Here is a 23,179-nt window from a genome sequence, read left to right on the forward strand (position 1 = left end):
CAATAACTAAAGTTACAATTAAACTGAAAACTTCTAAGATCCAAATCATCTAAATAAACACTAGATTCATTTATTATGCAATTTACTTGTTAATACCAAGATGTCTACTGAAAGATCATACTTGCACATCATATTATTATATTTTATTTTTGTAATTTTAAACTTTTTTTAATTGAATTTATTGGGATGACAATGGTTAGTAAAATTACGTAGGTTTCAAGTACACATTTCTATAATACATAATCTATAGTATATCACATTGTGTGTTCACCACCCAGAATCAATTCTTTCATCACCATATATTTGACCCCCATTACCCTCTTCTAACATCCCACTTTTGTCATTTTTATTTTTTATATTTGATTTTTTTTCTTTTCCTTTAAAAATGTTCATCTATGTGCCTCTCTCTCTGTCTCTCTCAAAATCATTGAAGTAACTACAAAAGAATGTGTGCATAAAACACAAACAAGTTTGGTGTAGTCAGATACTCAATCATGCCTTTAAATACACTGCAGAAGCCAGAGTCCAGAAAACCTTGTAACTTCACGAGTGCATGATTCTTTCCAAAATATAATGAGCCCACACGATTTCTATGTAATCCTCAGTGCATAAAAAGTTAATGCCCTTTTTAGATTATTTTCTATTTTTACAAATAAATAGAGTGATATTATTAAATATTACTTACAGCATCAAGATAGATTGAGGTATGATCAGATACCGTGTTTTCCCAAAAATAAGACCTAGCTGGCCAACCAAATTTAATGCGTCTTTTGGAGCAAAAATTAATATAAAACCCGGTTTTATTTTACTATAAGTAAAATTCACGTACAGTAAAATAAGTCCGGGTCATATATAATAACATAATATAATTAATATAATATAATATAATATAATATAATATAATATAATATAATATAATATAAATACCCAATTTTATTTTACTATAAGATCGGGTCTACATAATACAATACAATATAATGTAATGTAATGTAATGTAATGTAATGTAATGCAATGCAATGCAACATAATATAATACCGGGTCTTCTATTAATTTTTTTGCTCCAAAAGACGCATTAGAGCTGATTGTCTGGCTAGGTCTTATTTTCAGGGAAACACGGTATTCTGAATAATAATCAGATTATAGAAATAGGAATATATGTGTTTTTAATTTATATTACTATATTATTTATTTATAAATTCAAAAAATTGCTTGTTTTCTTTTGTTAGAGTGATAGCTTCCTAAAGAAATTATTATTGGTCATATAATCACAATCAGAAGGTCATGGAAATAACTAATAGCTTTAAAATTCATGACCTGGTAATTCAGTAGACTTGTGTGTGTTATCTTTTGTATGTTGACAAAATGAAACTGAATATTAAGCTTCACAAATATAATTCATTTATGTCTCTTGAATATTTAAAGGATGGCAACTTTTCACAGGACAGTAAGAAACTAGTTGCTCCTTTGTAAACCACACACTCAAGTGAAATGTTAATTTCTTTTACAAACATTACTAATTCTAATCGTGTAAATACAATTTAGGCTACATACATTTTAAAAAATAATTTTAAAATATGTTAAATATTAACCGTGGGCTTTCTTCTTATCCATACTTTTTGTTTGAAGACCAAATTGGATACTAACAAATAGCAGAATTAATCAAAGAATACAAGATAAAAGCAATAATCAATGTAGAGCTTGAATGGAAATGGACATCTCTTCAATAATTTAGTATACTGATTTAAAAAAAAAAAAAGAACTGGAATTAGTCAATTTAGAACTCAGTTTGAAACTTTTCCAGTAAGGGCCAAATTTTAAACATGTTAGATTTTCAGTGCTATATGGTCTTTTTTGGCTACTGCTCAAATCTGCTATTGAACCATAAAAGCAGACATAAACAATATAGCAAACAAATAGGTGTGACCCTTTCTCCTTAATTTTTTCACAAAAAATGGTTGCAAGTATGATTTGACTGGCAGGGCCTTAATAAATCAACCCTTGAAGATGATGAGAGCTGTATGAACAATAAACTTAAATATTGTATTGCTAATATTTACATCCTCTTCATTTCATGACATTCAAGCTTACTGAACGGAGACAATTCACTCTAACTTCCTGCCAGACAGGAATACAAATATGTAAACTGAGGCAAAATGAAGTGTACAGTTGTTATGGCCACAAACTCTAGGACTAGGTTGCTTAGGTTTATAAACATCTGTCCCAGACATTACCTGTAACATTGCTATTGCATTGTAAACAGGTTTGTTTTGTAACCTAATGCTAGTGATGTACAATAAAAGAGGATTTGGTTTATTGATGATAGTCATTTTGACTGGGGTGAGGTGGTATCTGTGTGTGGGGTACAAATCTCTATTATATTGTTTTGTATACTGAAACTAATAAAAAAGATTATTTGGAAAGGGATCAAAACAAATATTTTTTGCAAATTAAGAATTCAATGTTTTGGGTCATCTCAAATGCTAAAACACTACACAAAATTAAAACTAATATTTTTTCCAAGGATATATATCCTTGAAATATATATATATATATATATATATATATATATATATATATATATATATATATATATATATATATATATGTGCGTTTGTAAGCTAAAATAGATTTTTTAATTAAAGTATATTGGGGTGAAAATGGTTAGTAAAGTTACATAGGTTTCAGGTGTACAATTCTGTAATACATCATCTACATATCACATTGTGTGTTCACTACCCAGAGTCAGTTCTCTTTCCATCACTATATATTTGATCCCTTTTACCCTCATACGCCACCCCCTTCCTCCTTACCATCTGGTAACCACTAAACTATTGTCCAGGACTATCAGTTTTGTGTGATAGTATAGAGGGTACCGAAAAAAGTGTACACACATTTTAAGAAAGGAAAATAAAATTGTATTAAAATCAGTAATACTCAATATATACCGATAACAAAAGAGGAATACAAATCATGCTTGACTTCTGCAATTACAAGAGGTGCTCAAAGTGATTATCATCAGTGTAATTTTCATACAGTTTTTTAATTTAAAATCTGTATGCATTTTTTTGGCACCCTCCGTATATCAACCTAAACCAGAGTTCGGAATATAATAGATGATAGTTACATTTTAATACTGGATTAATTTATATATATTAATGATTTATTCCTTAATATATTTATCAGAAAGAACACAAATATCTTCTAAATTAGCCTTATGGGACTGATTACCTGAATCAATTAGAGACGGCACACAGAGAGTTAAACCAAATAAGCCATTGAGGAAAGTTTAATATATTGTTAAAGTATTTCTACAACAAAGACAAAAGGTGATCCAGAAAACATTTTTTAGATATTCTGAACACACAAGAGGTTTTCATTAAAAAGGGTATATTTTTAAATTATTAATACCAAAGGACATAAATGGAAGTGCACAAAACTTAAAATGACTGTGTACTGGCACATTAACTATTCAGTTGTAAACTACACGGGATGTAACTAACTTTATGGAAAGTTTTAGAAATAAATTTAGCAAAAACAGCATAATAGTAAAAAGCTGATATACATGCAGGAAGGAAAATTTCCTCCAACCTATCTTCTGTGATATATCTGGTTGCTGACTATGTGACAGAAAATGGAAGAGTGTATGACTTGCCTTGTCTGTATTTGCCAAATCTCTTTGATGAAATGTTATGTGACAAACTTCTAAAAGTACTATCAGAAGAAATATCCATCCTGAAAAAAAATGCGTGCACACACACAGCTTTCTATCAAAAATAGCTAAGATTGATTCAAATATTTTTAAACTCTTTCAATTCTGTTCATCATTAATGATATCATTACTTAAAATAAAGATATACTCTGTCCTCACCTTGAAATATCTTCAGTTGGATGCACAGCCTACATCTTCATGATATGAGTTTAGGCAAATGTTGGTTTAATATTGAAGCAAAAAAAAAAAGTTCAAATATTAACAGCAGCTCCATATGTCATAATTAAAAGTAGTAAAATGTAAAAAATTGCAATTTTGTTACTTAATGCATTTAAAAATTTCTATTATTGTGTTTACCACTTTTAACCTAAGTTATCTCAGTGTTTTGGACAGTTCAAGTTTATTTTGCTCTACACTGATTTTGTGTGTGTTTGTGTGTGTGTGTGTGTGTGTTTGTGTATTTTTTACCAAGGTAATTAATTCCCTAAAAACACAAGCCATTTTTATATAGCTCTGAGGTTTAAAAATTAAGGATTATTATTTCAAGAGTAGGAAAGGCAAATAAAATTTCAAGGAAGCATTAAGGAATTTGCAAAGTAAGGTAAAATAAAGCTAACGGATGTCTTTAATGCTTATAAGAAATTATTACAAATAAATAATATTGTTTTCTAGAAAAATGACCTAGAATAATGAGATTAAATTTAAATTAGAAAAATTATAGACAAATACAGGTCTAATAGAGTTTTATGCCACGTATGATAAAATATTCTGAGATGATGTGTTATAGAAGTAGATAAATTTTCTGTATTCAAAAACAAAAATGTGATGCATGGTTTACTTGAAATTTTAGAAATTTACTTTCCTGAAATTCAGATGCTGACACAAATAAAAATAAATTTACAATAAAACCAGCACAAAGTGATGAAATAAATCGTTAATAGTATATATGCCAAATATTCATTTCATATTTGTAAACAACAGGTAACTTTACTCAATCAAGAGTGACTAATTTTTTTAATGAAATATTTTGTTGTTGTGAAAGATAGAAAATTTATTTGGTACTTCCAAATTTTAGATAACTGCATTATAGTAATTTTCACTTTAAAAAATACAGATGTTTATTTATAAGCTAATAATTTATACAAGCTTTTGTTTTTAAAACATTAACAATATGTCATCCATGTATATAAACTGTAATCACTTTATTTGAATTACTTTTAAAATATTTCTTAGACTCTTCCCTTTTAAAATATATATTTATAGTTTCCTTCCTTAATAAACGCAATAGAATCCTGAAACTACAAACTGTTTGATAATGTTCTCTTAAGTTCTTTGTGATGTAATGGAGGATCTCAAATATATACAAAGCATAGTTTAAGAAATGAGAAGACAAGTGTGTATATGCCATTTTACATAAACATAGCAAACTGAATGCAATATTGACAAATGTCTGGTAATGCAGTAATAAAATAAACTTTCATGTGAGTTAAATAATGGTTTACCAAACAAAATGTGTAATGGAATCTAGAAAAATGCTCACTATAGATACTTGAGCGGCTACAGGTTTCTAAAGTTCCAAACCCATGAATAGACAAAAAAAAACACAAAACCAATAAAAAGTAGAAAATTGTAAGCAAAAACAGTATTGGTGATGTTTGGGTATTTAGTTAATTAATATTCATAGAGTGTTGCTTTTCACCATTCATAAATCCATCTAAACGAACCTATTCCCAGCCAATATTGTTTTGTTTTGTTTTTTCCACTCATGGCATGTCCCATTTTAAACCAGATTGCGTGTTTGACCTTTTATAACTGATAATTAGTCTGTAAATTTGGACAACCCTCACCTTGCAAGTTATGAGAATTCTAGATATCCAAATTTATCCTTGTGTTTGTTTGTATTTGTATATTGTAATTTAAATCAATGTATGTGTTTGTACTTAACACATTATTGCTGCCTGTAGGTATACCAATTTTATGTTTTCTCCTCTCTTTGATATAGTCCTTAAGCTACTTGTCGTACCAGATGATTGAAAAAACACTTTAAGGTTGAAAAATATCTTCATATAAATTTACAAGAAAATGGACATTTATTTTCTAAACTAGTTCCAACAGTTTCTACAAAATCTCGTTCTTTACAGGCTTTTAATGACCAATTCTTTTAACTATATGTGGATAACATAGTAACTCAGAAAAGCAAACCAAAGCATTGTGCAGGTCATATGCTAATCCTTTACCTTTATTACTATTAAAGCAATTAGTAATTTTTGGTTCCTCTGACCACTATTGGAACTTAAGATGATTTCATTTATTTATTTATTTCTCTAATGAAACACTACTGACATTATGTCATGAAGAAATTGATCATATAAAACTGAGGGTTTTTAATTTTTTAAAATTTTTAAATTTTATTCTCTTTTGTTTAATAATGTCCGTGAGTCCAACCATACTCAGCTTCATTTGTGTATTCTAATACTTGAGGTAAAAATATGAGCACATCCCATAGATGATGGGAATGTCTAGAAAAACAATTAAAATTCTGGACTCACTACACACAAACACGAAAAAGAAAGCCATTGCTCTTATCAGGAAACACAATTCTTTAGATTTCTTTCCTCTGCCTTTCATTGGGTTAATTTAGTTCTATAATACATAAACTTCATATTTATAATTCAGTGTTTATAACAGCTATTAAAGAATAAGGTTCATTGTTCAATTCTGGAGGTAGATAGATCTATGGTTTTGGTCTGTTTCCCTTGACACTGAAGAAAAGCTTTTTCAGAAACTAAGAAAAAACATGTCTCAGTATTCCACTGGCTGAAATGGGGTATATGAGCTTCACCAAACCAAGATACACAGAGGGATGAATTACTCAATTTTTTTTTAATATTTAATTGCACTGTAGATTTTAAGTTTTACGTCTGTTGAGGTATAACTGATATACAAAATTGCACTAATTTAATGTATATATTTTCTTCTAATTAAAGTATACTGGCCTAACAATGGTTAGTAAAGTTACATAGGCTTCAGGTGTACAGTTCTATAATCCATCATGTATATATCACATTATGTGTTCACCACCCAAGTCAGTACTTCTTCCATCACCATATATTTGGTCCCGTTTACCTTCATCTACCATCCCCCTGTTCCCTTAACCTCCGGTAACCACTAAACTATTGTCTGTGTCTATGAGTTTTTATTTCATTTTTTGTTTATTTTATTCTTTTGTTGCTTTCAGTTTTATATCGCACATATCACTAAAATCATATGGTCTTGACTTTTTCTGTCTAACTCATCTTGCTTAGCATAATGATCTCAAAGTTCCATCCATGTTGTCACAAATGGCTCTATTTCATCTTTTCTTATGGCAGAATAGTATTCCATTCTGTGTACGTGCCACATCTTCATTATCTAATCATCTATCCAAGGACACTTTTGTTGTTTCCATATTTGGTCACTGTAAATACATCTATTTCATATTTTCTTATGGCAGAATAGTATTCCATTCTGTGTACGTGCCACATCTTCATTATCTAATCATCTATCCAAGGACACTTTTGTTGTTTCCATATTTGGTCACTGTAAATACATCTGCAATGAACATTGGAGCATACCTGTCTTTATGGAAACATGTTTTCAGATTTTTGGGGTAGATACCCAGGAGAGGGATTGTCAGGTTATATGGTAATTCTATTAGTAATATTTTGAGGAACCTCCACACTGTCTTCCATACCGGCTGCACGAATCTGCATTCCCATTAACAGTGTATGAGGGTTCCTTTTTCTCCACAGCCTCTCCAACACTTATTTGTCTTGTTGATGATAGCCATTTTGACTGGGGTGAGGTGATATCTCATTGTGGTTTTTATTTGCATTTCTCTGATGATTAGTGAGGTTGAACATTTTTCATATGTCTACTGGCCATTTGTATATCCTCTCTGGAGAAATGTCTCTTTGGGTCCTCTGCTCATTTTTCAATTAGATTGATTGTCTTTTTGTTGTTGAGTTGTATGAGCTCTTATATATTATGGATATTAGCCACTTATTGTGGGTGTTATTTACATAAATCTTGTCCCATTTGGTTAGTTGCTTCTTTATTTTGTCGATGGTTTCTTTTCCTGTACAGATAGTTCTTTGAACCCAAGATCCATAAGTTTAGTACCTATGTTTCTTTCTATGCTGTTTATTGTTTTAGGTCTTCTGTTTACCCTCATCTTGATGAATTAATATTCAGTGTTTTTATTTAACATTTATTATTTTTGTCAGTTCCTTATCTCTCTCTCACTTGCTGCAATCTAGCCACACTGATCTCCTCACTGGTCCTCAGATATGCCAGCATGTTCCTGCCTATACACTAGCTGTTCTCTTGGCTAGAGAAGCTCTTTCACTTGATATCCACACCTCCTTCCCGCACCTCATTCAAGGCTGTGCTCAAAGTTACTTTATTCAATGAGGCCTAATTTGACCAAGCTACTTAACACTGCAACAGGAACTCCCTCACTCATTACCACAACTCCATTGCCCTGCTCTGCTTTTGCTTTTTTCTAAAGCACATATCATTTTCTAATGTACCATGTAATTTAGTAATTCATTATGTTTATTGTTTGACTACGCCCAACACAATATAACTCCACAGAAGCAATAATCTTTGTCTCCTTTATTCACCTCTGGATCCCAAATGCCTAGAACAGTGTCTGGGCCTTTGTAGATGCTCAGTAAATAATTTTAAATGAATGAGTGAATGAAAAAGGGCCATGCTTTGAAAGAAATACACTTCACTTCATTCCTTTTAGCTAAAAAATAGTCACAGAACCACCCTAGTAGCAAAAGAGAAAATATAGTTTTAGATGGATGGGGATGTGTCTGGATAAAGCTTTCAATACTGAAAAAAGAGGAAACCAATATTGGCGGACAGCACCCAGACTCTACAAACAACAGGATGCAGTTTACCTCTATCCTCCGTGACTGTGAGTGACTAACATTATCCAGTTATGAACTGGGAAAATTACAAAATAAATGAAGATTCCAAGCATGTTAAAAATATCTTGTTATGATTAATAGATTTAGCAATGCCCTTTGCACATAGCAGGAGGTATAAAATTGTTTTTCTCCTCAGGTGTGATTTTATTTTTTTTTATTTCACCCATCTCCCATGCCTCTCTACTTTGAAAACAATTAGCTTGTTTTCTATATCCATGGGTCTTTATCTGTATTGTTTACTCATTTGTTTTGCATTTTAAAATTCCACAGATAAGTAAAATCATACAGTATTTGGATTTCTCTGTCTCATTTATTTCACTTAGCAGAATACCCTGTAATCCATCCACGTTGCTGCAAATGGCAAGTTTTTATTCTTTTTTAATGCTGAGTAATATTCCTCTATCATCTATGTATCTATCTATCACATCTTCTTTATCCATTCATCCGTTGATGGATATCTACGTGCCTCCGTAGCTTGGCTATTGTAAATAATGCAATGAACATAAGGGTGCACATACTTTTTCCAATTAGTTTTTGTTTGTTTGTTGTTGTTTTTTTTCCCTTTAAATTAACAATCCCACCAACAGTGAAGAGAGTTCCTTTTTAACTCTTCATTAATATTTGCTGTTTCTTGACTTATTGACGGTAGCCATTCTGACAGGTGTGAGGTGATATCTCATTATGGTTTTGATTTCCATTTCTATGATGATTTGTGAGGTTGAGCATCTTTGCACATGTCTGTGGGCTATCTGTTTGTCCTCTTTGGAGAAATGTCTATTCAGGGTCTCTGCCCATTTTCTAATTGGAATTTTTTGGTGTTAAGTTGTATGAGTTTCTTATATATTGTGGATATGAACCCTTTATAGAACACATTGTTTCTGAATACCATCTCCCATTCATAGGTCTTATTTTCATTTTGTTGAGGTTTCCATCACTGTGTAAAGACTTTTTTAGGTTGATATAGTCCCATTTGTTGTATTTTCTTTTGTTGTCCTTGCCTGAAGAGACATATCCAAAAAGATATTGCTAAGACCAACTTAGTTTACTACCTATGTTTTCTTCTAAGAGTTTTATGGTTTGGGGTCTTATATTTCAGTCTTTAATCCATTTTTAGTTTATTCTTGGATATGGTGTAAGGAAGTGATACATTTTCATTCTTTTGAACATGTCTATCCAGTTTTCCCAACACCATTTATTAAAAAGACTGTCTTAAGCCCACTGTATACCTTTGTCTACTTTGTCATGGACTGATTGACCATGTAAGTGAGGATTTATTTCTGGGCTCACTGTTCTATTACATTGACCTATATATCTATTTTGACTTCAGTATCATACTGTTTGATTATTGTAGCTTTGTAGTGCAGTTTAAAATCAGGGACAATGATATCTTGCACTTTTCTTTATCAAGATTGTTGTGGCTAGTTGAGGTCTTTTGTGGATCAATATGTGTTTTATTATTAGTTGTTCTAGTTCTGAGAAAAATGTCATTGGCATTGTAAAAAGAATTACACCAAATCTGTACAGTGTTTTAGGTAATAAGGACAATATCAATGCTTCCAATCCATACGCGTGCACATCCTTACATTTATTTGTATTGTCATTTTCTTTTTTCAATATCATAGTTTTACGAGTACAGGTCTTTCATCTCTTTGGTTAAACTTATTCATAGATATTTTATGCTTTCTGATACAATTATTCAATCTGTTTAATGTATGGTGGGGAAGCAACTTACTAAAGACTACTTTATTCTGTTTATTTTAATTATGTCCCTTATTCCTTTTCATTCATGGCTTCTAATATGTAAGGTCTTATTGTGAGCTGCTCCCACAGGTGAAACTTCTAGAGCATGACTTTTAACACTACCTCCCCACACATAAAACATGTTGATTATAATAGTTACATGATAGAAGCATGAAAATATTTTTCCAATGCATGAGTACTAATGAAAATTCTTGTAGGAAAAAATAAGATTATATAATTTCAAAATAATTTATACTTTCCATATCCATAAAATTAGGAAATATAGAATGATTAAAATAAGGTCTATTTATAAAAAGAAATTAACTTTAATTAATAGTTAACTGGATAGAACACAGACCTATTTGACTTTACCTAAAATGATAGCATATTTTCTAATAGGCTAATGAAAGTCTATGATGCAGACAACAAATATTATACAGAATCTATGACAAAATAACATAGAAACATCAATCATAAAGTAGCATTATTGGTCCCCTGATATTAACAAAATCATACTGTATCAACAAAAATTAGAATTAAGAATTTTATAAAAAGCTGGACTTATCACATTATAGACGTATATAAATTTTCAGAAAATAAGCAAATCGGAACATTTTAGTTAATAAACCAGTATTAAAAGAAAAATATTTTTAAGATACCATCAGTGCATTTGAAAAATTATGCACCATTATTCCTTCAATTATGCATTTAAACATACCTCACAAGCACTTTTGAAATGTTTTACATTATTATACTCTACAAAAGGGGTTATACAAAGGTGAGAAAGAAGAGTGATTGGATATTATAAGCTGTCAAATTTTCAAATTTAGAACATTTGATGAAATAACTACATGCTGTTTAGGAGAAAGAAGAAAGTGCTCCCACCTCGTATTAAATGGGGATCTAAAATATGGAAAATTTAATAAGAAACAATCTTAAAATAGTACACTCTTTGAAATGATCATGCTAAGTGAAATAAGTCACACAGAAAACATCAAGAACCATCTGACTTCATTCATATGTGGTATATAAAACTGAAAGCAGCAAACAAACAAGACAAACAAAAACACATAGACAATGAGAACAGTTTAGTAGTTCCCAGAGGATAAGGGGAACTAGGGGTAGTAGAAAAGGGTAAAGGGGGTCAAATATATGATTATGGAAGGAAACTTGACTTTAGGTGGTGAACACACAAGGAGACATATAGCAGATGTATGATAGAATTGCACACATAAATCCTATACAATTTTACTAACCAACGCACCCAAATAAATTTAATACAAATTTTAAAAATAAATAAATAAATAAATTAATTAATTAATTAATTAAATATCAAAACAATATCGTACTGTGATGTAGCTTCATGGCTCTATTCAGTTTAAACCAAATTTGTAGTGGTAACAACTTTTCAAAAGTTTATTCCTGTCTTCCCCACTAATGACTAAATAGCTAAATCCTGTGAAAATGCATAGCTCAGAATTTGTATAAAATAGTGACTAACGTAATGGTGTTGCTTAATATTATTCAAGATAATTTTTGCTTTTAATTTTTATTTGTCATACTTAAAAGAAGAAAGTATTTACTGCATTATGCTTCCGTAGTTTCTTAAATAAAGCTCAAAAAAATTCAACGGCCTTTCTGATGAACGTTCCCTTATGATACCACTACAATTTAATTTGCTGTGGTATTATTTGTTCTCTTCCACTGATTTTCTGCTTATTTGGCTGCTGTTAATATAATTTACGGAAGGCTAAAGAAGACAGCTGAGAGCAAAGAGAAAAGGACATAGGAATTTCAAAGAGAAGGAATAAGAGATTACATCATGTTTGAATATAGGACTTTATCCAGATGCCGTAAATCCAGATTAGCTTTCCTTGCTTAAACTATTAAGCAAAGATAAGGATTAAAACTTACAACATCTGAATAAAGTCGGTTTCTTTAGAACAGTATTTTGGTAATTTGAAAATGATGTATGTATAAAAGCTTCCTATAATAAAATCTATTCCTCAATTATTGTATATATGTTAAATAACATTTAATTTACAAACAAAATACTTTTCTTCTTTTTAAATAAATTATTGCTTCCTTGTTGCAATAAGTTTCTTTACTGTTGACAGTATACAAGCAATGCATTTTCTATGTATTAATTAATCTTATTCAGCACATAAACCTGACAACCTGAGATTTCCTCCTTAATGAATGAAATTAAAAGCAAAATGTTACCGATATGATTTATGAAGTGGAAGTTATGACTAAAATACTGAGAAATTATAGTTGCAATATATGCATCCATTTCCTACAAAAGCTAAAGAATAAATCTGTAATCTCTTGATCTTTATAACTCTTTTAGCTTCTGCCAATCTTGCTTAGGAATGCACACTGACCAGATTTTAGCAGTGGATTATTTTTATTTCTAATGCTAACGTGATCACATATACAAACTTGATCTAGTTACATTCTGCATAGAAGAACTAGTTACATATCAGTGTAAAACTAGTGAACAATGCCATCATGAGTTTCCTCTGTGTGTGTTCACTATTTATTATCAAATGCATTTTTAAATGAAAGGATGGAGAATTTAGAAGAGAAAGTGGGAGACGGGATTCAAGTAATGTTAATAATATGATATGAGCTATCATTACAGCATGTTTTTATTCAATTTATAATTGAAGAAATTATTCTATTCTATTGTTTTATGGAAAAGGGAAAATCTTTAATATTTCTTTCATATCTAATCTCTGAAATAACTACATTACTTTCACGGGTCTCACAATTATATTCTTCCACAGTTGTTTTTAGAAGTATAGTAATAATAACAATGGGTCGAGTTATTGAGGCAATAAAATTTTATTAAAAAGTTGAACTGACAGGGTTCAAATCCTCTTTTGGCAATCTCTAAATTGTATAATATTGGACAATGTACTCATTCTCTCTATATAGACATTTTATCATCTGCAAAAGTATAATAATGGAACAGACTTTGTGAGACCTGCAGATAAAATGAAGCAATATATATATATATATATATATATATATATATATACACACACACACACATATATATGTGTGTATATATATATATATATATGTATATATTAAGTGTTGTTAAGTGTTGACAATAATAATCATGCGAGTGTGCTTTGTTCTAAGTTAATTAACGTTCACTCTCACTTGATCCTACTGGTGTCTTTAAGGTGGGCCAAATATATATGTATATGTACATGACATGTATCATACATCTGTATATGTATGATATATACACAGTACCACTTATAGATGAAAAACTGAAGTTCAAATATGCTAAATAATTTGCACAAACATAGACAGAAAGTAGAATCCAGAGGTGAGAATTTGTGTCTCTGTTATAACACTTCTTCCTTTGATTATCAGCTCAGATGTGAAAACTTGTATTATTTGTGTAAAAGGCATTATCTGTTTAAAATTTAGAATGTATATGTATTTAAATAACTAATATTTGGGAATTTCAAAGTAGTCAATTATATATTCATCATAAAGTGTTTAGACAGGAAATCAAATTGCTTGGAGCAAAGAAAGTAAAACAACCTCTATAGTATATGCCAAAATTAAGATATACAATGCCAAATAAAAACTGTCACATTTTTCATTTATAAAATATATAAATATATATATATATATATATATATATATATATATATATATATATATATATAGTTATTTTTTTTAATTAAAGTTTATTGGGGTGACAATTGCTCAAAAAGTTACATAGATTTTAGGTGTACAATTCTGTAGTATGTCATTTATATATCACACTGTGTGTTCACTAACTAGAGTCAGTTCTTTCCATAACCCTATATTTGATACCCTTTACTCTCATCTACCATCCCCCAACCCTCTTATACTCTGGTAACCACTAAACTATTGTCTGTGTCTATGAGTTTTGTTTCTTCGTTTCTTGTTATGTTGTTTTCAGTTTTATATACCAGATATCAGTTAAATCATATACTAGTCTGCTTTAAGAAAAGATGAAATAGTTCCATTTGTGACAATATGGATGGATCTTGAGATTATAATACTAAGTGAACTTAGTCAGACAGAAAAACTATGTGAGTTGTTTAACAGGTAGAAATTTTAAAGAAGAGAAAAACTACTATAATAAAACTTACTTAAGTTTCATTAAAAAGAAAATAAGCAAAGAGTGAATATGATATTTTCCACGGAAGGTAAACAAAGAACAACAAACAAAATAAACGCATAAAAAGTAACTGCATTCAAATTTTATCTTTCAGAGTCTCAGTTTCCTCCCTGCAAAATGGGGATGGCAAAATTACTCTTTACATAAAATTCCTTAAAAAAATATTACTTGCTATTCAAATCAAATATTTTACTTTTCCTATTTCTTTTGTTTATTAGTACTTTGTATAACATCCAAATCCATTACTTCATGAATATATAAAATAAAGCAAAGGTGTAGTATTACAATCTCATTTTAAGATTTCTTAATATAAGATACTATATAAAATATAAGTTATATACAGTATTATGAAGTTGTTCTACTTGGGGATGGAAGGAAAACTGACTACAGGTGATAAACACACATGACACACAGATGATGTATTACACAATTATACACTTGAAAACCTATGTATCTTTAATAGATACATAGTAACTTTACTAACAATTGTCACCCCAATAAACTTTCATTTAAAAAAAACAAAAATATTCTCTTGTTTTTAATTAAAGTTTATTGGGGTGACAATTGTTAGTAAAGTTACACAGATTTCAGGTGTACAATTCTGCCATTTGTGACAACAAGGATGGATCTTGAAATTATTATGCTAAGTGAAATAAATTAGACAGAAAAAGTTAAGAATCATATGATTTCACTGATATGTGTATATAAAACTGAATATTTCCAATATACAAAACAAATTCACACAACTTGGAATAACTGGCATTTATTCCCCTTAAGCCTCAATGAGATTTCACTATAAAATGCTTCTTGAGTTCAGACTTCATTGTCTGCACGAGGTCTTTATAAATATCCAGGAAAACATTATGTTTCATGGGTGGTGAGCAACATTTAGCCTTTGCACCATTAGTGTATGCAACACTGTTGGAGCAAAATGGGTTATTTTCAGCTTTTCCTTTCTGGGAAACCATCCAATCACACATGCAGAAAGAGTCACCTTGAGAAAAGACATAAATGTTTTTGTCTGCTTTCAATCACTGCATTATAAACATTTTTTTTTTCTTTTTCCCATAAAGTATGCTTCCACCGCATGTTCACATTGGGTTCTAAGGACCTCTTGTTCCAGGAAATTCCCCAACCCTTCCCTGCTCCTTTTTATTTTTTTATATTATTCTTAAATCTTTTCTGATACATGAAAATAAAAGATTGAATACTGACAGGTAGGTCAGTGACAGTAAGAGATTCTAAACGAATGTGCACATAACATGAATTAAAAAAAAAATCATGGTATCGTTTAAGTCATTTCAACATTTTTTAATGTTAAATATAATTTTCAAATATTTGGAGCACTGACATAAATATTTTATGATTCACTAAATTTACTACATAATCAATTAGATTTAATATAAAGTAATAGGAGATAAGTAGGAAAATAATTCACTCTTTTGGTTATGTAATTGGTGCACAACAAAGTATATTATACAACTTAGTGACTTTAAACAAGTACTACCATGATTTAATTTGCTCACACATCCGATTACAAAAAAAAAAAAACAACACACTAGAATAATTTCTTCATTAAGTAATCTAAGGCAAGTCATGTTTCAAGTGTAATATAACATTTGTGGATTTCTTTACATGGTTTCTTGTGTATTTCTTAAAATAATTTAATAGGAAAGGGTCCTAACACCATAATTTGTGTTTTTTCCACATAAGATCTTTTTAAAGAAGTGTGATGTTTAGTACACACGTAAAACTATATTTATTTTATTCTAAATAACATTTTATTTCTGAAGACATTACTTGCATTATTTAAAAATATTTCATAATCTGTTAATCATTACCTTTTTGTGAATTTTTGGTTAATATTGTCTAATCCTTTGATCTAATTCAGCCGACTAATGGCAAGATATGTCATAATATAATATTTCTATGTCATTAGGCCTTTTTCATCTCCAAATTTTGTTTTAGAACTTTTGAAAAGTACAATTAAGAACTCTTTCCTTTTAAGGTTTTAGAGAAGATACACCTTTGATAAATTTAGTATAATTAATATTTGAAAGGATGTACTGTCATCTGATTTGGTTCTAGACTTTAGCAAGACTGTGATTTTTGTCTCCCTTCTAGCCCCAGGTTTCTTTTAGGTAATTTTTATCATTGTTTGACCATTACTTCTTCTTAGGTATTAGAATCCTTAGTGCATATTTATTTATATTTTAATCACAATTTATTTAATTCAGCATTAATAAATATTGATAAACTACTTCACAGTGATTATAAATAGCTGATGGTGTTTAATGTTCCCCTATTACCTCTTTAAGGGGTCTGCTCCAGCACATAATCCATATAAAATTTTACCTATGTTAAATCTATATGCAGTGTTAAAAAGTCAGACACGTTACTTATTTTTATTATTATTAATTTCTACTTTTGTAGTTTTCTTTTAATTGTGGAGTCCGTGATTTTTTAAATATCTTAGTAGTTCTGTAGGATATTTGCATAACACAATGATATATATGTCGTAAGACATAGACATGGCATTGTTCCAAATTTGACAGAACTGTGATATAAAATGTCTTGTTTCCGAGGGTCCATAAAACATATCAAGTAAAAATGTTGCCATCAAAAAATAAGTTATTTAAAATATGCGTTTTACAGTTTTCTCCTCTTATAAATGTAAGGATAAGTTTATTTTAAAAGCCTTTTCTAATATTCTGAAAATATGCCAGAATAGTTAATCTTTTAAAAATAATAGTTTAAGGATATTCATCTATTTGTACAATCCCCTCTCCTAAAATTGTACGTTACACTACATAAAATTAGGTCAATTGCAAGTTTAGAATTTCAAATGTCAAGTTTTAAGCCTTGAAAACTAAACTTTTTTTAATTTAAGTGATTATGAAAGAAACAATAATTTGGTAAAATAAAAATATATATATATATATATATATATATATATACATATTTTCCTTGGAGAACTGTGCATAAACTATAAACTATCTTTTCTTTAATTTATTTCACTTCATTTTGCCTTCTGTGGAATTGTATTTAAGGCCAATACAATCATTATGTTCAGATCAGTCCTGTAGGGCTGCTGAACAAAATGAATAATGAGCCCAGTGGGATCTGAGTAGCTATGTCTCAGTTTGTCATGCTGAAAATTAATTGAAAATGAGGAATTTGCAGTAAAACCACAACTTTAAAATGTTCGTTTCTATTGGTAAGAACTGAGAGCCATATTTAATTTGCTATGCAGGACATGAACTTAAGTTAAGCTGGCTCATGGCTTTCTTTAATATAATTGTTATATGATTTTACACATCCTAAAATACTATGTAAGTGGACAAAAGGTGAGTAAATTTGTTTAGTAGACTATAACAAGGCTATAATATGTCTGTGACTGTAATTTGCTGAACACACGCAGTCTATGCATTTACTATTGTAAACATCTAGATGAAAACTGAAAATGTGAAATGTTATCCATACTATACCAATGTCCCAAATGGACATATAAAATTCTTTCATATAAAGACAGGTAAAAGTTGTGCATCTTTGACTTAAATTTTGTTTCAACTGATTTCATTCTGTGTCATTTAACTAATAATTATATTCTTGAATTTATGCAAATTGATCATTTTACCTTGATTATTAATTTGATTTTCAGTTTTCTGTATTATAGAATTTGAATTTTTATTTTAGAAAACAATGTCATCAACTCATAGGATGCCAATCATGTGTAAAAATGCATAATTACAGAAAGAAACAAAAAATAAATTCAACATTAATTTGATGTTTTAAAATACAGACAAGACAAGGAAATGCCTACTCATTCATAAGTAAGTATTACTTTCAACTACTTTTCAACAAATTTAAATATATGTGCTTTCTGATTGATATGTGTTTTTTTTTTCAAATGCAATATTTGAACTATTTTTATCAGGAAAATAACACGATTAATAAAATAGTAGACTACTAATTATTATTTGCATATTAAACTTAAATCACAATCATTGTGGAAAAAAAGAAACAAAAACTAACATACGTAAGAAAAGTATTATTACGATAAGTCCCACTGCAATAATTTGAGTTTTAAAATGTTTCATGTTCATTCATCATTTCAAAAGAAGTTTATCTTCCTAAACACATTTTTATTTGTGGGTGGGTGTGCTTAGGGAATCTGGTGGAGCCATAAAATAAAATAAAATAGACATTTTCTTTTTATCTTAGAAAATGTAATACTGCTTCCAAGCCTTTTTTCTTATATGGAAAAAAATTGCTATAACCACATTTCCAGAGTACCTATTAACTATGCATTTTCTGCTATAAACATAAATATATCTCTCTTCTGAAGATGTAATGGAATAGCACAATTAATAGAGCTTGTTCTTTATTAAATCTGACTTAGTGTCTGCTTAATGGAAAAAATAAAACTGCCTCTAGTACCTTTTCATAAAATGATCAGCAGCTATTGTGAAATAAGGAAGCAGTCTGAGGCATCATTACCACTTTCAGTGCTTAACAGGCTAGCCAAAAAAATAAAGGACATCTGGAGAATGATATGTTCAGAGGGAGCTTTGAAAAGCTCTGACATATTTCTGGGAATACAGAAGGTCATGTGCATAAACTGGGTTCTGTGCATGTTTAGAAAGATTTGAGGAGACGGTTTTCTCACATTTCTGAGAGACATTGAGGTATTGCACAAGCAGACAATGAAGTGACGTGGCAGACTTGGAAACTGCCAGGGCATTGTAGTGTGCATAATATACATGCAAAGCCTTTTGGCAAAAGCGTAGGAGACTTACCCTTCAAACCACGGTTTGAATTCAAACCATTCAAGGAAATCTCTGACCAATAACTAGTTTAGTATAGACTTTACTAGACACAGATGACAAAGAATAAAGACTTTCTAGAATCAGTCCTGGAAAGTCACAAATCAAGAAAAGAACAGCAAGAATAGTAATCAAAACAGCATGGTACTGCTATAAAAACAGACAAATAGATCAATGGAACAGAATAGAGAGCCCAGAAATAAATCTATGCCTATATGGTCATTTAATCTACAACAATGGAAGCAAGAATTTACGGTGGGGTAAAGACAGTCTATTCAATAAATGGTGCTGGGAAACCTGGGCAGACATATGCAAAAAAATGCAGCTGGACCACCTCTTTACACCATATACAAGAATAAATTAAAAATGGATTAAAGTCTCAAATGTAAAATCTGCAACCATAAATTCCTAGAAGAAAATATAGGAAGAAAACGTACAGACATTACCCAGAGTAAGATTTTTACTGATATATCCCCTTGGGCAAGGGAAGTAAGAGAAAAAAATAAACATTTGGGATTACATCAAACTAAAAGTTTTTTCACAGCAAAGTAAACCATCAATAAAACAAAAAGGGATCCTACTGAATGGGAGAACATATTTGGCAATGATATATCTGACAAGGGGTTAATATCCAAAATTTATTTAAAAAACTCACTCAACTCAACTCCAAAAAAACAAACAACCCAATTAAAAAATGAGCAGAAGAAATGAAGAAACATTTTTTTCTGAAGAAGACATACAGATGGCAAACAGACATATGAAAAAATGCTCAACATCAGTAATCATTAGAGAAATGCAAATAAAAACCACAATGAAATACCACCTCACCCCAGTCAGAATGGCTATCATCAATAAATCAACAAACATCAAGTGCTGGCGAGGATGTGGAGAAAAGGGAACCCTTGTGCATTGTTGGTTTGATTGCAGTTTGGTGCAGCCACTATGAAAAACAGTATGGAGGTATCTCAAAAATCTGAAAATGGAACTACCTTATGACCCAGCAATTCCGCTCCTAGGTATCTATCCGGAAAACCCAAAACTCTAATTCGAAAAAAATTATGAACCACTATGTTTATTGCAACACTATACATAATAGCCAAGACATGGAAACAACCGAAATGCCCTTTGGTAGACAACTGGATTAAGAACTGTGGTACATTTATACAATGGAGTATTATGCAGCCATAAAGAAGAAGGAAATATTACCATTTACAACAATATGGATGGACCTAGATAACATTATTTTCAGTGAAATAAATCTGACAGAGAAAGACCATATGATCTCACTTATATGTGGAATCTAAAGAAAATAATAAATGAATTAACTAATCAGAAATAGTGTCAGAGACACAGCGGAAAAACTAAGGGTTACTAGATGGGGGGAGGGGTGAGGGTAAGGCAGAAGGTGAGAGGATTAGAAAGCACAACAGGTAACCACAAGATTGCCATGGGAATACGAAAGTCAATTTAGGGAAGGTAATCAATAATGTTGTAAAGATTGTGTAGGGTATCTGATGGACACTTGTCTCATTAGGGAGACCACTTTAGGGATGATGTAGATGCCTGAGCACTGCATTGTACACCTGAAGCTGAAGGTGAACGATAATGAATTACTGAATGTCAACTACAATTTTATATGCATACATATATACATGTATATGTATATATACAGATACATATATACACATGTATGTATATATACATACACACACACACACACACACACACACACATATATATATATACATATTTACAAGAAGTGGAGTACAGCATTAGGAATAGAGATAGTGGAAATATAATATATCAATATATATTATGAAATATATATATTTCATATGAAATATAAAATATCAATATCAATTGAGCGATGTCAGAGTGGTATCAGATGGGGAGAGGGGGGTTGGCACTGTGTGAGGGGTATAAATGATAAATGTCTATCTATTACATTGTTTTGTATACCTGAAACTTATAAAAAAAGAAAGGAATTCAAAAAAAAAAAAAAAAAAAGAAAAGAAGAACAAGAGAAAAAATCATAACAACAGAAAAAATAACAACAAACAACAAACCTTGAAGGGAATCTGTTTTCTAGAGTGGTCAAATTCTAGCTTTAAAATGAAAAGTATAATTTTATGACACTAAATGATGTAATCTAGACTTAACACATAGATGTAATTAAGTGATATGAACTACTACAACGATATGAACTACTAAATCTGATGTAAGAGCAAATATAACATTTCAATAGACTTGTAACTAGTAAAGAGAATGAATTAATAATCTCAAACTTTTCAAAGAAAAGTCTAAGGTCATATTGCTTCATGGCAAAATTTTATAAGATGATTTAAAAAGAAATACTATTAATCTTTCACAAAATTTTCCAAAAAAAAAAAGAAAAGTAGACAAGAGAATATTTCCTTACTCATTTTGAGACCCATAATACCCTGACACCAAACCCAGACAAAGACATCACAAAAAAACTACAGAGAAAATATCACTTCTGAATGGATGAAAAATATATAAATTATCAGCAAAGCAAATCTAGCAACATATAAAAATGATTATATTCTATGATCAACTGGCATGTATCCTAGGAATGTAAGGCAAATTTAACATCAGGAAATCAATCAATGTAATATACCATACTAATAAAATAAAAGCAACCACATGATCATTTTAATGTACGCAGAAAAAAATTAACAATACTAAACAAATTTTTATTAAAAACAAACTAAAAATATAAAAGACTTCAAAATGTACAGTTAATGCCATCTTAATGGTGATGAACTGAAGGTTTCCCCCCTAAAGTCAGAAACAAGCCAAGTATGTTCATGTTGCTACTTCCATTCAGCATTGTACTGACGTACTAGCTAGAGCAATTAGGTGAGATAAAGGAATAAAAGCCATCCAAATTGGAAAGAAAAAAATAAGTCTCTCTATTTTCAAATGACATAAACATGTACTCATATGTTGAAAATTCTAAGGAATTCTCCCCCCAAAAAAACAGTTTAGTGACAGAATCACTATACAAATATCAATTGTTTTTCTATATATTGGCAATTAATATTTTGAAAATATTTTAATTCCATTTATAGTAACATCAAACAGATTAAAAGACTAATAATAAAATTAACAAAAGATATACATAATTTATGCACTGAAAATTCCAAGTTGCTATAAGACATTACAGATCTACATAAGAAAACAGAGTCCAGGTTCATGGATCAAAGGGCAGTATTGTTAAGATTGTAAAACAAATGAATTTAAAGAATCAATGTAACTATCAAAAAATAAGAAGGCTGTTTTGCAAAACTGACAAGCTGATTCCAAAATCTGTGTGTAACTTCAAGGAACTCAGAATAGCCAACAATCTTAAAAATATAAACACATTTTTGAGACCCATGCTTTGTGATTTCAAAACATATTACAAAGCTGCAGTAATCAGGAAGAATGCAGTACTGGCAGACCAACACACATAACTCAATGGAACAGAACTGAATCCAAAAATGAATGCTTGCATTTATAGAGAATAGATTTTATCAAGAATGCCAAGACCATTTATTGGGCAAAATAGTCTTTTCAACAAATGCTTTGGAACAAACTGATGCAAAAACATTAAATTGGATTCCTTTTTAATGCTATATACTGAAATTATTGTAAAATGAAATGTAGACCTGAATGTGAAAGTTAAAACTTTAGAACTCCTAGAAGAAAACATAGAAATCAATATTCATGATCTTAGGTTACATGACT

This window comes from Rhinolophus hipposideros (genome assembly GCF_964194185.1).
Source record: "Rhinolophus hipposideros genome assembly, chromosome: 4".
In the NCBI taxonomy this organism is placed as follows: Eukaryota; Metazoa; Chordata; class Mammalia; order Chiroptera; family Rhinolophidae; genus Rhinolophus; species Rhinolophus hipposideros.